The sequence below is a fragment of the Hakea prostrata genome, chromosome 4 (genome assembly GCF_041222555.1).
Source record: "Hakea prostrata isolate BN-2017 chromosome 4, UWA_Hpros_2, whole genome shotgun sequence".
Lineage (NCBI taxonomy): Eukaryota > Viridiplantae > Streptophyta > Magnoliopsida > Proteales > Proteaceae > Hakea > Hakea prostrata.
In genome coordinates this window covers 37,865,203-37,881,291 of record NC_142603.1, presented here as the reverse complement: position 1 = coordinate 37,881,291, position 16,089 = coordinate 37,865,203, and the positions used below count along the sequence as shown (strand labels likewise).

Sequence of the window (16,089 nt, the reverse complement as noted above, 5' to 3'; positions counted from 1 at the left end):
ATATCATCCCATTTTCAGCCCATATCTTGTTCAGATAGAAAATCTAGCCCCAAACCACCCCTTTTGAAACCAACCATTACCATCTGCATCACCAGGTCAAAATCCGTAAGATAGCCCATTTGAGATCACACTGACAGAGCTGGCCCCTACAGCATAGCTGAACCTACTTGCCTACCTCACCTATTTTGTGTTAGTTTTGACTATGGTCTTGGTTAACTGGCCATCACTCAATTGAGCTACATTACCATCAACCCAAATCCAACCAAAGATATATCACATCATTAGAGAATTTGATGAAAGCTACAAACCATCACAAGATCCTTATGTTCCACAGGATATTGATGATCCATCGCAGGGTTATTCGGTTGGTAAGGCCAACTCCTCCTAGTGAAGAGGTCATAAGTTCGATTATTGTCCGATTGTATATTACATAATACCCTCACCTCCAATATATAAAAATCGTTTGCTATATATATATATATATATAAAAAAAAAAAAAAAAAAAAAAAAAAACAACCAACAAACCCAGAAAAAAGAGGATATCAATGTTGACAAATGTTTAATTAAAAGAACTAGGTTCGACCTTAATTATAGAAAAACTTGACGAAGTCAATATGATACCAATGATTCAGATGAAGACAATGGTGATGGTGGTGGTGCTAGACAAAGGCAACGACAAATCTAGTGATGGTGGTGGTGGGATGCAAGTCACATGGAATGTAAGGTATACACATGCAACGCAAGATATAATGTTATACAGTGACGGAGGAAGACCTTGCTGCATCACCTGGGGCGATGGCATCCACATCAGCAGCAGAGCCACGTAGGACCTTGCGCAAGGGAAAAACACCAACATTTCTTCTAGATTATTGTACCTCACGGAAAGGGTACGAGCATTGGGATTGGGTAGGAAGGATTGGCAATATGGCCAACCCGGCCAACCCTAGGAGTTTCATATAAATATGTAATGATGGAACAATGAATGGATAAGCTGAATTAACCTAAATCATCCACAAGATCATCAACTGTTACTCAAGAAGAGTTTACATATGGCATTGAACTCCTCAACATTCTTCTTAGCATTAAAGGCGATGACACACACGTAAGAAAGCTACCTTTAATAAGATAAATCATTTGCAATTTGATGCACTTGTCTTAAATATATTAGAGCATCTAAAGTGGTTATACACGTTGAAGTGACCATCTATTGTCTATCTGTTGTCTGAATCCATCGTTTATTACTATTTTTTCTTTGTTCCAATTTGACTATTTCCACCCAATTCTACAACCCTCCATACATTTTTTTTTAATTATCAAATCCCCCCCCCCCCTCTCCTCCCTCCCCAACAAAGATTAAGGACCCATAAATCTAGTGGAAGATGTAGAAGGACAGAGATTCAAATCTAAAACCTTATTGGTCTTATTGCCTCTTTATGGAAGTTACCACCACTCTGCTAGAAACACGTCCACATCCATATGCATCCACAATACAAAACAATGTCTCTCAAATTCACCCAACCAATACGATACCTTCACCCAACCAATGCGATACCGATACATGATACTTAGCTCTACCCAATGGCCTTGGTCTGTCTCCCATAAAGTTGGTTCTTTCCCTTCATTCAATTGTATTTCATAGACATGGTTGTATAACCAGAATATTCATTAAGACATTAAACCCTGACGGAGATCATAGCCTCATTACATAATAACAAAGATTACGAGAGGAAGAAAATCCTAACGAAGGCTCGCATGGCAGCCTAGACTAATTACATGGAATTAAGTTAACTTCTAAATAATGATCTAGTAACTGAAATCTAATTGATGTCTTTTAACTGAAACAGAAACTAATAACAAAGGAAAGTCACGCAACAGCCACTTTAAGAGATTTTTAATGAACCAGCACTGGTGCATTCTATGGGCCTTAGCTTTTCAAAACTGGAACCAGTAAGGCTCACCTGGTGTTCATGACCTGCTGCTGAACAATGCTGCTAGTCCTTCTCATCCAATTCCTTTGACATGACACATTTGTCCAAGCATGAGACAAGATCCATAGGCAACTGAAGATAGTTTATCAATCACACCAAAGCCCCAGGTAGTGCCATAAAGCACCAGATATTTGATGGAAGAAAAAAAACAGCTTCTAGATGGGGGTCAGAGGAATGAATTCATTCACCTGAGTTCACACAAACCTTCCAATTAGAGGATTGAAATAGAAGAACAATGTTTCGATGAGCAACGACCAATGGATGTATATCCATCATTAGCAACAAAGAATTTCACTACCCTAGAATGGAAATAACCATCATGACCATGATCACCAGTGGTTTGTCCAAATACACAGTAAGTTAAAATATCAAGCTAAAAGCACAGGAACCAACTAAAGGTTTCAACCACTCCCCAAGATGGGCTAAGAAAGAAATCATGACTCAAGGCAATTGAACTTCATGTAACCAGCGGGCACCAAAAGAACTACCATTACCTTTTTGCTTTCTGAGGCTCAGATAATTACCACCAGAACAATTAGAACTCTAACCTACAGAAGATAATCTTGTTCCAGAAAGAAAAAGTAGCCCGTAAAATTGGAAAAAAAAATCGGGGGCTTTCAGAGAGATTGGTGAAGTTGGGATCTAGTTTGAAGATGACAATGTAAGCACTGTTAACGGTCAAAGTCAAAGAAAGATATACAAAGTTTACTTCAGTACTGCATAGCATAGGAACCATGAAAACTTCATATTAATTTCCAAGGTAGCAAAAGATATTAAGGATCTCAGTTACCAACTTCTAAAGTGCCATACATGGAACAGCAGACATCAACAAACCCATTAACCTGAATCCATTCTGAAACTGTACTGAATTATAATTTCATGGTAAATACTTCCACAAATGGATTAATTCAAATCTTCTAATTATTTGAATAAATTGGGAGAGGGTTCTCTAAACAAGAGGAATAGAGGACTGCACCAATGAGGTCTAGGTGTACAGTAAAATGGCACCACACATAAAGGGGTATCAAAGATTCATATGAGAACAGGGATAGAGATGGATATGCTAGGGTACCCTGCTCCAGCAGCTCTGAGAAACTTTCTACATATGTTTACATATAAAAAAAAAAAAGGTAGGCTGACATGTCTGGGTTCTTTTCCTATTTTAACTCCTAGTATTTCTCTGAAATAGGGTGAACAGAGACTTTCATGCGTACTTATGGTTGTGGGACCCATTGTAAAGGTTAGTAGACCACTTAGTAGGGAGCTGTCAAGTGCTTAATAAAGTTGGGTCTGAAGAGACACTATGTAGAAGGTACATTTTACACGGGTGATTATTCTTCAGGAATTAGTTATTGAAGAGAGTTAGAAGCCTACAAGTAGCTATTGGATAATGTAATCAATACTGTGTATTTGACATACAAGCCTTGGACTAGGAGGTCATGTACCCTTGAAGTAAAAAGTCATAACACACCCCCCCCCCCCCCAAAAAAAAAAAAAAAGGGAAAAATAATTTATCTCATTTTTTCCAGCACCATTCTACAAGATAGGTTAAGAGCAACAGGAACAAGAGAAGAAAGGACCTAAGGTACTTGTCACAGGAAAGTATTTTAACGGTTTGAGCTCATCCTCATTTGCACACTCAAGAAATGAAGTCAAACACCTTGATATTAGAGAAAGGCATTGCTAACCAGCAGTTCCCACAAATGGTAGTTTGAAGTCAGATTTGGCAATTTTGAACGAGGAACAAGAGCAGAAAACTTAAGGAACAGATGGATTCCCTGCAAAACCTGTTTGCAGTCATCAACACTAGTCGTGGCCACGTTGCTGGCAGCCATGATCACGTTGAACCCTCCACCAAGCAGCAAGGCCTAATGGAGGAGGAAGGACATAATGGTCATCAAAACAACAGAAATACAACTCGGACAGTCATCAAAACAACACAAATGTGACTAAGACTGTTTGAACATATTTTCCAAAGATTGGGAAGTTGGACTTCCCAAAGTTCAATAGTTTTGAAGCCCTTACCAGCTGGGATGGTAAGGCAGTCAGCTTTTGAATTACTCTGAAATCCAAAAGAAGAGTGTGTAACATTTCCTTCTCTTAACTCGGAGGATGGTATGCAACTGCAGTTCTGATTGATGTAGGATGAGCAAGAAACTGTTTTCTGGGCAGCTTTCATAGGACAACATGTAAACATGTAAGGCATGGTCCTATGCAATATTGAGATTTCTTCTGCAATTCAACTAAGTTGCGTCAAAGTGGGTTGCTTAGAGAATATTTGTGCAGTTCTTGTGACATTGGAGAAACCACGAACAAAAAAGATACAACACTGTTCATATTACCGTTGAAATGAACAGTGTCACATCCCTTCATTTACCTAGCGTGAATGATACTAGAAGATCTTGTGGGGCCCAAGACCATATCCCATGAATACTTTTTTAGAAGGGCCAACTTTGTCTATGTGTAGGGGAATTGAAAGTTTATTTAGTTTCTATTTATTTAAACGAACTTAGTTTCTGTTTAAGAAACCTTGTCAACCTATGTTTCTAATTCTGAGTTAGCTTCCATTTTCCAGTCAAATCAGTTTCTATTCTTGTTATGCCTTGAGTAACAGCACTTGCAGGCTCAGGACAGCTTTGAAGTTAATCAAGATTGCTTTTGAGCATGATTATTTTCTTCATCAAAATTGAGTGATGATGAAGGGCAGAGGCCAGGCGGTTGAGGGCCGAGAACTCCTAGGGCTGAAGGAGCCTGGCTTAGAGGGCCTAATCCATCTGTCAGAACTATCTATTTTGAACCACTCTTGTGCTGAGACTTTGAGGCTGCTGCAACTGCTGAAAGGAGTCATCAGAGGATGCAATACATCATCCATTCCATCCAAACTGCTGTGCTGCTGCTACTTCTTCCATTTAAACAGGCCGGCTGCTAAACCGAGATTTGGATTCTTGCTGCAACATCAGGTCCACCCATCTCCATTTTCAGTTCCCAGATCTTGCTGGGTTTTGAAACACAACATCCCACCCACTCCAGTGGTTGAATCCTTCAATAGCCAAAAGCTTTACCATAGCTTCCTTTCAGGGGGTAAAGAGTTAGCGCCAGTCCTTTCAGGACTCCTTTCTATATTTTTTTAACTCTGATTTGTAATCACAGGATAAATAAAACACAGATTACTTAGCGCCAGTCCTTTCAGGACTCCTTTCTATATTTTTTAACTCTGATTTGTAATCACATGATAAATAAAACACAGATTACTTGGAGTCTCTACCAATGATAGAGAGGCTCCCAACTTATCTCTCACTCTCAATTTCTCTTCTTCTCTGTTTTCTTCTTCTGTTCTACTTCTTGTGCTCTCTTTTTTTTCTTCTGTTTCTCTAATATTCACATGGTATCAAAGCAGAAGGTTGCAAAACCACCTACAGGTCCAAACTTGTTCGTCTCAGAGATCAATTGCTGCACTTGGAAGGCTGGTCGAAGCAGTTTTGAAAACTTTTCAGGATTTCAGTTGAAGGGGGAGCAGCACCTAAAGCTGCAATTTCTGTTTTCTGGAAGAACGTTAATGGACTAAGAAGGTTCTAACCCTTCAATTTTGTTATGGTCGAAGGATTCATGACTTCTGGTCTGAAAGGTTAGTACTCTGTGTTTCTTCTGTTTCTTGTCTGGAAAAGCTATGCGAAGATCATCCCCTGTTAGACCACAAGTCGTGGCTCTTTTCTTGATTTTTTGGACTACATTGTGAAGAAAAAAGAATCTGTTTGGATCATGGTATAAATTTCAGTCAAAATTATCGAAATTTCGACTGAAATATCCTCAAAAAACGAAAACGAAACCCCAAGAATTTCCCTAAGTCCAAAGTTTCAGCTGATATGTGCCAAAATTTCTGTCTAAATTTACATAAATTTCGGTATCGATAATTTACGGCCGAAACAACACATGCGCAAGTTATTAAGTCTTCTGTTTCGTGCGAAAACTCCAAAATTTTGACATTTAGTTAAGTTTCCTGGTTTCGCCACTTTTTGAATTTTTTTCTTCAGCTTTTGACACTTTCAGCCCTCATTTCAATTGATTTGTGGAACTCCATTTCATTCAAACACTAGATTTGGTCCTCCATTGGTGGGTTCTCTCAAATCTTGCAAGGTGACTAACCAACTTTCCCATTTTTTATTTTTATTTTGTTTGTGCCTTAAATCTACTTGGATTGCTTCCAAATTTAAGTATGTTTACCCTAGAGTGCCATCTATGAATCTGTGGAGTCAAAATTAATTTTTGGTTTTTCCTAGTATTTTTTTTCTTCTGTTATTAAAAATTATTTTGTAAATTATGTATATTGCTAAAGTATATATATGTATAGCAGATGTATGAGCTTCAAATTAATGTATGTGAGACACCATCAGTTGATCTATGCTGTGGTGGTGTTGAATAAAAATTTGGTTGTTAATTATTTATTTTTATTATTTGAAATATATTAAAATAATTCTAAAAAATATTTATATAATAAAAAAATACTAATTAACTTTTTGTTTTATACTTAAAAATATGAGAGTATTAGCATAAGTATGTATGTAATTTTTGGAGCACGTTGTGGAGCTTTTTAAGATACTTAGTGTTTATTTATATTTTTAAATTATTTAAATACTAAAAAATACTAATTAATTTTTATTTTATATTAAAAAAAAAGAGATTATTATTAGAAGCATATATTTAATTTTTGGAGCATATTGTGGATTTTTTTAAGATATTTAGTGTGTATTTCTTATATCAGACACTGGCTTTCAAATATGTCCAACATAGCTTGGCAACATGGGAGGTCATTGATAACTGATAGGAAGAAGAGTGAGTGTAATTACTGCAAGAAACAAATTGGAGAAGGTGGGGCCACTAGAATGAAGGTTTATATTGTTAGGGGAGATAAAAATATCATTGAATGCACCAAAGTGCCCTCAGAGCTGAAGAAGGCAATGGCGCAGTACTTAGCTACTGGAAAACAAAAGAGGAAAGAGAAGAGAACACAGAGGAGGAATATGAGGATGCTTATCTAGATGACCTCCCAGATCTAGGAGAGCAAGACTTTAACCCAGAGGAACCAACAAAGTATGGATGTAAGCCTGACTCGAGTCCGCACCAGATGAGGGCGGCGATGATGATGAGTACAGAGCACATGAAGATTGATGATATGAGGAGGCAACAGAGGGCCATGGTTTATGGGTCCTTCAAAAAGCCAATAAGTATGGGAGGCATAGACAACTCCTAAGTCCCTATGAGGAGGAATCAGAGTGTGGGGCGGAGATTCTTATCCCATGGGCCCCAACACGCTAGAGATCCGGATTTTGAGATTCTTCGTAATGATCCAACCCTATTTAGCAAGCCAGAGCAAAAGTGAAGGAAGCTAAAGCACTTGTAGGGGAGTGTGAAAGAGAGTGGGGATTGCTTTCTCCAAATATAGGGACATGATTGAGTAGATAGCTAGGGCTAGGAGTGGTGTAGAAGGGCCCAACCCACATGAGATATATAATGTGTATCTCTGCCTAGGCATATACAAAACATAAATGAGTACATTGATGGATTGAAGCTTATATGGGCCCATTATAGAGTGACAATTATGAGTGATGGTTGGACTGGTCCCACTAAATAGTTCATCATCAATTTTATGTTGAACTGTGATGGGAGGACAATGTTCCTGAAGTAAGTAGATGCATCCAATGAGAAGAAGGATGCAAAATACATCTACGAATTGTTGAAGCAAGTGGTGAAGGAGGTTGGAGATGAGAATGTGGTCCAAATTGTAACTAATAATTGCTCCAACTACAAGAAAGCTAGGTTGAAGATGATGGAGAACCCCAGGTATCAAAACATGCTTCTACTTCTAATACTAATTTTAATTATTAAATGCATATTACATATATACTTTATGACTTTATGTTAATGACTTAATAGTTCAATAAATCATTACTAATTTGGACATTTTTATATGGATGGATATAAGCTTTATTAGACTTCATGTGCCACTTCTTGCATTGACCCAATGCTAAAGGACATGGGTCACGTCAAGATTGTGATGAAGACCGTGGAGCAAGCTCGACAAATTAGCACCTTCATCTATAACCCCATCTATGCACTAAAGATGATGAGGGACCGGTGTCAAGGTGACCTAGAGAGGCTAGGCATAACCAAATCTGCTACCAATTGGATTGCACTGCAAAGCTTTGACAGTTAGAAGACTGGCCTTAAGAGCATGTTTACATTAGAGTAGTGGTTTTAACTGAGAGGTTCTTCAGCCATAGGAGGAAAGAGAACACATTTGACTATACTCAATAACACCTTCTAGACTAATGTCAGGAGTGTTGTGAAGATGCTTGAACTTGTGGTGCATGTATTGAGGATGGTAGATCAGCAAAGAAGACCATTCTACCACACATATGGGCTCTAGTAGATAAGATGAAATAGCAAGTTGCTTAGATACACCCACAAGGCAACAAGAAAATCATCAACATCATCCAAAATAGATGGGAGAAGGAACTGCAACATCCACTAAATAAGGCTGGTGAGTTATTAAGTCTAGTGGTGGATTTAGTTTTCATTTTATTATCACACTATTCCCTCTTATATTTGCTTTTAGTTACACAACATACTATCTAAATCCCAAATACCAATACAAAGACATGCTTGGGATGATGCAAGATTTGATAGGTGTTGTCCAAACTGTAGTGGAGAGGATGGAACTGGATCCATCTAAACAGGCAATCATCCTTAGGGAGGTGAGATTGTAATTTGATATTCACAATTCATAGTTCTATACTAAGTTCCTAAGTATTAACCTAGTTAGTGTCTTTTACTTCATATATTAGATGAAGGCAGTTAGGGATGCTACTAGGAGTTTCAGTCATTCCGTGGCCATATGGGAGGAGAATTCGCCCCTAAGGGTAAGTTAATTCGTTATATAATTAATAGTTATATTATATCTTTCAGTTAGTTACTTAAGTATTGAAATAACTTCGAGTTTATGTTTGTCACAGCTGAATGGTGGTTGTAATTTGGCCGTGACTCACCCCACTTGAGAGTACGATTGCATGCAGAGTGCTCCCACAAAAATATCATGCCGCTGGTTGTAAGCAAAATTTGAGCACCTTCAACCTCATCCACTTAAAAAGGCGCAATTGAATGGGTGTGAAGCGTCTAGAGGACCTTGTCTACATACACTATTATTTGAGACTGAGGGAGAATCATATTAGACAGGGGATCAATAGAGAGAGTAATATGATTGAGTTGGCTGACATCTTTGAGGTGGATGATGATGACAACCCATTGGTTGACCGGAGTAGGGAGTCATTGCTAAATGAGGAGGGAGGTTGTCCCAGTAGAAATATTGCAGATCACATGGGGGATGATGTGGCTAACTTCTTGGCCAAGGAGGGGGAGGCACATATAGCACCCAACCGTCTATTTTTGACACACCTAGAGTGAGGATTTGATTGTCTGGTCCAACACCAAGGATGATGCGACTCAGACATCCCTCCGACAATGATGATGATGACGATGATGTTAGACCTCATGAACAAGACTCAGCTGATCCTAAGGAGAGACGACCACCACCGCACCACCACTCCACCACTAGTACTTGAGAGTCAGGGATGGGGAGGATGACCATCGAGATTCATAGATTCTCGTCAGTTCACCCATGCGACATAAGATTCGGACCATAGTGAGTCAGCACACATATGGCACAAATGACACATCATCATATGGGTCTTACCGCCTCAAGAGGAATAGGATGGTATGATTCCCAATCACATGATATTGCTATTTAGAGTGTTGCATTTGCTGCTGGTTCCAGTTATGGACCTTATGGTGTCCCTCTCGACCATTAGAGTCAAACACTAGTGGGACAGGGACCTTATGTTTAGGGTGTCCCTCACGAGTACCAGGTTTCTTCTTCGAGGTCACAGAATCTGGAGCAAATCTTTGACATTCAGATTCAACCATAACTACCAGCCCCTTCATCTATCTTATCTTTTTCAGAGCCCCCCCCCCCACCAGGTTATCTCGCCCATGTGGATGAGGCAACACAGAGTTACAATTGTCGACTACCTCAACAACCAGATGCATCATATGCCATGGGATATCTATTGTGCTTGGTATGGAGAGCAAATCATATGTGCTCAGGCACACATGTATTAGTTTGTAAGTTGTAACTTATAACTTGTAAGTTTTATGTTCTAAAATTTGTGTTCTAAGTATCTTTTTGAATTATGTATCTTGGTTCTAGTCATATGGTGGTATATACTTGAATGTTAACTTCTTAGTTGTTTTATTGGTAAAATAGTAGTTCCATTGTAATTATTATACTTAAAATAGGGAGGAGGCAAGTATCCAAACAATTTTGAGGCCATATAAGGCCCGAAACTGAAGTTTGAAGCTTCAGGGGGAATATCCCAAATTTCAACCAAAACTTCGGCCTTCGCTTAGGTCGAAATCCAAGTTTTGACTGAAATTTTTTCCTTGGTTTGGATCAAATCCTACTGATCGATTGGAGAATGTTCCTATTTTCTGAGAGATCTGATTTGATTTCTAGGGTAAAAAAACAAATATCTGGCTCAGAAAAAAAGGGAAAAGAAAAAAGAAGAAAATATTGAAGTCATTCTTGTTAGCGGTGTCTACTAGGATTGGGAGATTACTTTTCTGTTGGGCTCTCTAATTTGTGTGTGTGGTCTGTGATTGAAGTTTGAAATTTCTTTGGGTAGTCGATGGTTGAAGTTTTCTTGAAATCTCAAGATTTCTGTGGCTCGGAATATCTTTGTTTGGATATGGGAGAAACTGAATCTACATTTAATTCCTATCAGTTGTCTGAAAAGAAATAGGTGTATCAAACTTCCATCAATGGAGTGCTATAGCAAAGGTAGTTCTCACTGGACATAGACAGCTAGATCACTTGACCAAACCAGCCCCAAAAGGTGATGATAATTGATTATTACTGATGCACATATACTCGACAGATATTTAACTCTGTGGCAAACAGCATTGTTGACCTTGTAACCCATTGCAGACTATTAAGGACTTACGGGAGTATCTAAATGTGTTAAATTCTAGTAAGAATAATCTATCCAGAATATATGACTTTATCATGGAGTTTTATCAAGTTGATAGAAAAAGTAGAGATGTCACCCAGTATTTTGCAGACATCAAAAGAATATACGAAGAGTTAAACTCTATCCTACCTATTTCTTCTGATGTAAAAAGAATCAGAGGACAAAGAGAACAATTAGCTATGATGAGCTTTTTGGAGCGGCCTTGGAAGGGAGTTTGAATGCCATTCGAGCTTGACTTTTCAAGAGTTCTTCGTGTTGCCAAAGAAGGCCCTTGGCCCACTACTGATTGATATGCTCTAGCCACCATTTCCTTTCGTACTTCAAGAGGACAAAATATAGGACAGAGTCGTGGGAATAATTATGGTTATCAAACTTCTGCTAATACTGCTGGACAGACTAAGATATGTCATCAATGTGAATGTCATAAACACATTCGAAACTTTTGTTGGAAACTTCATAGGAAACCACCACACTTTGCTACCAATCATTTGTCTTTGTATTAGTTTGATGTGAACAAAATGCTTTCCTTCATGGAAACCTTCATGAGGAAGTATATACAAGCAGCCTCTACAGTTTGTTGCTTGGGGGAAGAAAAGTATGGTTTGTTTGACTTAAGAAATCATCTTAAGGCCTAAAAGGCCTGAAACAATTGCCTAAGGCATGGTTTGGACGATTCACTATAATTATGCCAGAGTTTGGGTTGATCATTCTGCATTTTTTTCGACACTTAGATGCAGACGAAATATTTCTTGTAGTTTATGTTCTTGATATTTTTATTACATGGGATGATCAATCAAGAATTGGTAGGTTGAAAGCATATCTACAACAAAAAATTTAGACAAAAGACCTAGGTAAACAAGTATTTCCTAGGTATTGAAGTTGCTCAGTCAAAGAAAGGCATTGTTTTATCTCAGGATTTTAGTGGAAAAATGTGATTGACTTAGTTTCCGAAACTAGTATCCTATGGTGAAAACCCTTGAATACTCCCATGGAGACTAACTTGAAATTAATGTTTGATGATGGCACTATTTTTGACAATTATGAGAAATAGAGAAGACTTCTGTAAGTTGAATTATCTAAGAGTGACTTGAACTAACATTGTTTTTCCAGCCAAAGTCGTGAGCCAATTTTGATCCACTCCATCATGGTTGTCAAGGCCGCAAAGCAATCAAAGCAGTTGGGGCTCTATCTAGACGATTAGGCGACAAAGCGGCACATTCATCCAAAAAAAAAAAAAAGAAGAAGAAGAAGTTCATCTCATCAAGCATCATAACATATGGCTATGAACTATATCAGATTATAAGTATGAAAATCTAATTTTTACATTTTTACTTACCTTTATGATAAAGTGATGCCAAATAAGTGCCTTGTCCATCTGATGATTCATTGATTCTCAATTCCGAAATGACTAACTATTAATTCGTAGATGGCTTTGTAAAATAAAATTTGATTGAAAAAAAAATCAAGAAAAAAATATTATTATGGACAAAATGTCAAAAAAGTGACCACTATGGCATCTAGGCAGCAATTAGGCGCACAAGGCAACAAAGAAGTAGTGATTAGGCAAAAAAGCGGCTGAAAAACTGCATGTCAACAAAGCAAAGGCAAATAAGGCAGTTGAAACGCTGCCTTACCGCCTAGGCGGATGCTTTGAAAACCATACTCCATAGAATCTCATTGGGATGCTATTATTTGAATCTTAGAATACCTCAAGAAAGCTCCTTGGCATGGACTTCTCTATAATGATCATGGTCAAAAGCTTATTGAGGGTTTTTTTAATGCTGACTAGGCTAGGTCCTTGTTGTTAGAAGATCAACCACAAGCTAATGCACCTTTGTTTTGGAAATCTTGTATCATGGAAAAGTAAGAAACAAAGGATGGTGGCGAGGTTAAGTATAGAGTAAGAATATTGTGCCATGGCCCATGTCACATGTGAGCTAAAGCTAATATTTATATACATAAGACAATTAGTTAAAAAAATTCGTGTTTCCAATGAATCACCTGTGAAGTTGTGGTGCTGCATGAATGCATCAAGTATATGGAAGTAGATTGTCACTTTGTTCGTGAGAAACTGCAACAAGGACTGATCTCCACTTGTCATGTTCGAACCAGAGAACAACTGGCTGATTTATTTACCAAATCTTTGGGGTTTGAGAGAGTGAACTATACTTAAAACAAGCCGGGAATGTTTAATATCAATTCTCCATCTTGAGGGGAAGCATTAAAGGGGAATCTGGGAAAAGGAAAAGGGAGTTAAGAGTCCCATTGTCATTGGGTTTTGGAGTCCTTTTAGGACTCTCTTTCTATAATTTTAACTCTGATTGGTAGTTGCAAGATTTCTATAAATAAAACACAGATTACTTGGGAGTCTCCAAAGTGAAAAAGAGGCTCCCAACTTATTTCTCACTCTCAATTGTTCTTGTCCTCTATTTTCTTCTTCTGTTCTTCTTCTTGAGCTCTCTTTCTCCTCTGTTTCTCTAAGATTCACCCATCGTAAGTTCAACAGACATTAAGCATAACCTCACCAACATCAGCCTCCCATTTATTCAACTCTGGTTGCACTCCAGTAGCTAGTTTGGCCTATAGAACCATAGTTACTTATCTGGGAGTTACTGCTATATCTCTTGATTGAACCATCAGAAATTGGAGAAACTTTCAGCAAATCTTTTTGATCAGGATTGGGTGCCACTCTGTCAGTTGATTTTGGTTCTTATTCTCTAAGTTGTTAATTCTGAATTTTCTTGCTATTATGATGTCCTAATTGAACCTATCAACGGTCCTACTGTAGAGTGGTAGTTAGCTGAACCTCTTGTACGTTATGCTGATTCTTATGGGGAAAATGAAATAAGAGCAACGGGTTGGGCATTTTATCAGTGGTTTGAAGGAGAGCTCAATGATAGATGTTGACGATGGCAAGTCTATTAAACTATCAGCAGCAATCGAGTTTACATAATTCTGTAAGGATCCTTTTTGTCCCTGAACAAGTAGTATCTTCAGATTCCGAGGAAAATGCCCTAGCTAACAACAGATATCCCATTGGTCAACATTAATTGCTTCAAATTCTTTCTAATTGAATCTTTTAGTAAGAAGACAACGATGATGACAGGGACCATGGTTGACTGTTGTGTCAATGAGCACAATGCCATTATTAAAGGAAGAGGAATGTTACATGCAGCTATTTCCTATTTTAACTCTAAGCATTTCCTTGTAATGGGTTGAGCTGAGAAGTGCAAGTTCTGTACATAGTTGTAGGGCTCTCCGCAATGCTTAGCAAAGCAAGAGTTAAGAGGTATTCTCAAGTCCCTATGAGAGTTGGGTGTCAAGAGCCACTATTGTCGCAATATGATATTCATGAGTAGTTGTTCTTGAGAATTAGTTTTTGAAGGGACATAGGTGTCTATAAATTAGCGACTGGATCATGAAATTGATATTGAATATTCGAAAGACAAGATTAGTCTTAGGAGGTCATTTGCCCATGAAGTTGAAATAAAAAATTCTCCCTAATTTGGCTCCATTGTTTCCATAACACTTGTCTAAAACTGGTATGATAAATGGGATCAAGGGCAAGAAGAGAGGCAAGGTACTTGTCCCAGGAAAGTAGCCTTAACAGTTTAAACTCATCCTTATTTACACCCTCAGGAAATTGGGATCATCACAGATTTAGACAAGTACGCCAAACAGGATCTATTTAGTTGACTTCTTTTAGTTGTGAGTTGTGACAAGCTTCAAACACTCATATTAGAGCATGATTAATCGGATCTGTCTTGATTTAATCATATTCTTGGAAACCCTAGTCAACTCACAAATGATTACAGTGAACTGAACAAAAGTAAAATTGAACAACAAAACTAGTTATTTTTGTACGATTTGAGATTCACTTACAAAAAAAAATCAAAACAACGTGTATTAAAATTTATAAAGTGATGTCTAACCCAGCACCCAACATGTATTAGCAAACTGAGTTGAAATCATTAACCATGAACAGATATAGACATAGTTAAAGCGTTCGAGAAATATTTGTTTCATCAGCTTCAGAAAGTATGAAGGCAGATAAAAAGGGAAAATGGGGTTCCACGGTTCCACCTGCCCCATATCTGCAAATGCAGCGTTCCTACTGCGCCTTCCTTCGACGAGGTTGCTGTCTTTCAGTAGCTAGCCTGTAAATCCAGTAGACCTAACAATGGAAGACTCAGATTAGGGACTGTCGAAAAATTCAAACAAAAATCGGGTGGGGGAAGGAAGTTTTGAATTACCAAAGAGATGACGTGAACGGCGATTAAAACGGTAACCAAGAGAGGTACAGCTTCGAGGATCCACGGACCGCTAGTTGATTGTTGGTCCTTCGCCATTAGCTCCTTCTTTGAGTGAAGGAGAGACAGATCGGAGCTAGAGAGCCTGGTTTTTCAGAAACAAATTTAAGATCGCAGGAACTCACTGAGCTTCTCGACGAAGAAAGCTGTTGGGTCCGCGGGCGGCGGTAAGGTGGCGCCTGGGCTACAATTTACACACTGGTTGTCAAACTTGTTCGGTTTGGGTTTTTTATTCTATGGGTCCATATAATTATGGTTTTACCCAAGGAACGAAAGTTCGTTCATATTGCCCGGTTCGCTACCCAGCGAACCAGGCGATATGAATATATCTCGCCGAAATATCGGCGAGATATGACAGGTCACCGAAATATCTAAACTTATATATATAACATGACTCTTGAATCACACGTATAAAGTATACTGCAACTGCAAAGTGAAGTTTAAAATATCAATAAAATAATATAAATATCTCTGCAAAACATCAACTCACGTTTGCCACTTTGCCTTAATGTTTTTTATTTTATTTCTTTTATAATTCCGTGGTGTTTCCATGAACCACGTGTGTGGTTTAAAATCACAACCTAAAGTGTAAAAAACACAAAAACTTCGTCACTTCGTTTTCTTCACCGAGCAGTCGTCTTCTCCACAAGAAATCCCGTGATTTCTATCACTGGTTGCAATCAGGTGCAGCAGTTCTTAATTTGAAGACCT

The 16,089-nt window shown here is 38.2% G+C and overlaps 1 long non-coding RNA gene across 1 annotated transcript; it reads right to left on the bottom strand.

The window, feature by feature from the left end:
• Nucleotides 1–1,362: 1,362 nt before the first annotated feature.
• Nucleotides 1,363–15,583, bottom strand: LOC149018805 (uncharacterized). The gene is made up of 3 exons (XR_016172989.1): nucleotides 15,322–15,583; nucleotides 15,152–15,242; nucleotides 1,363–2,176 (listed from the first exon to the last, which is right to left on the bottom strand). It is a non-coding gene; the product is annotated as an uncharacterized LOC149018805 (long non-coding RNA).
• Between the last annotated feature and the right edge of the window lie 506 nt (nucleotides 15,584–16,089).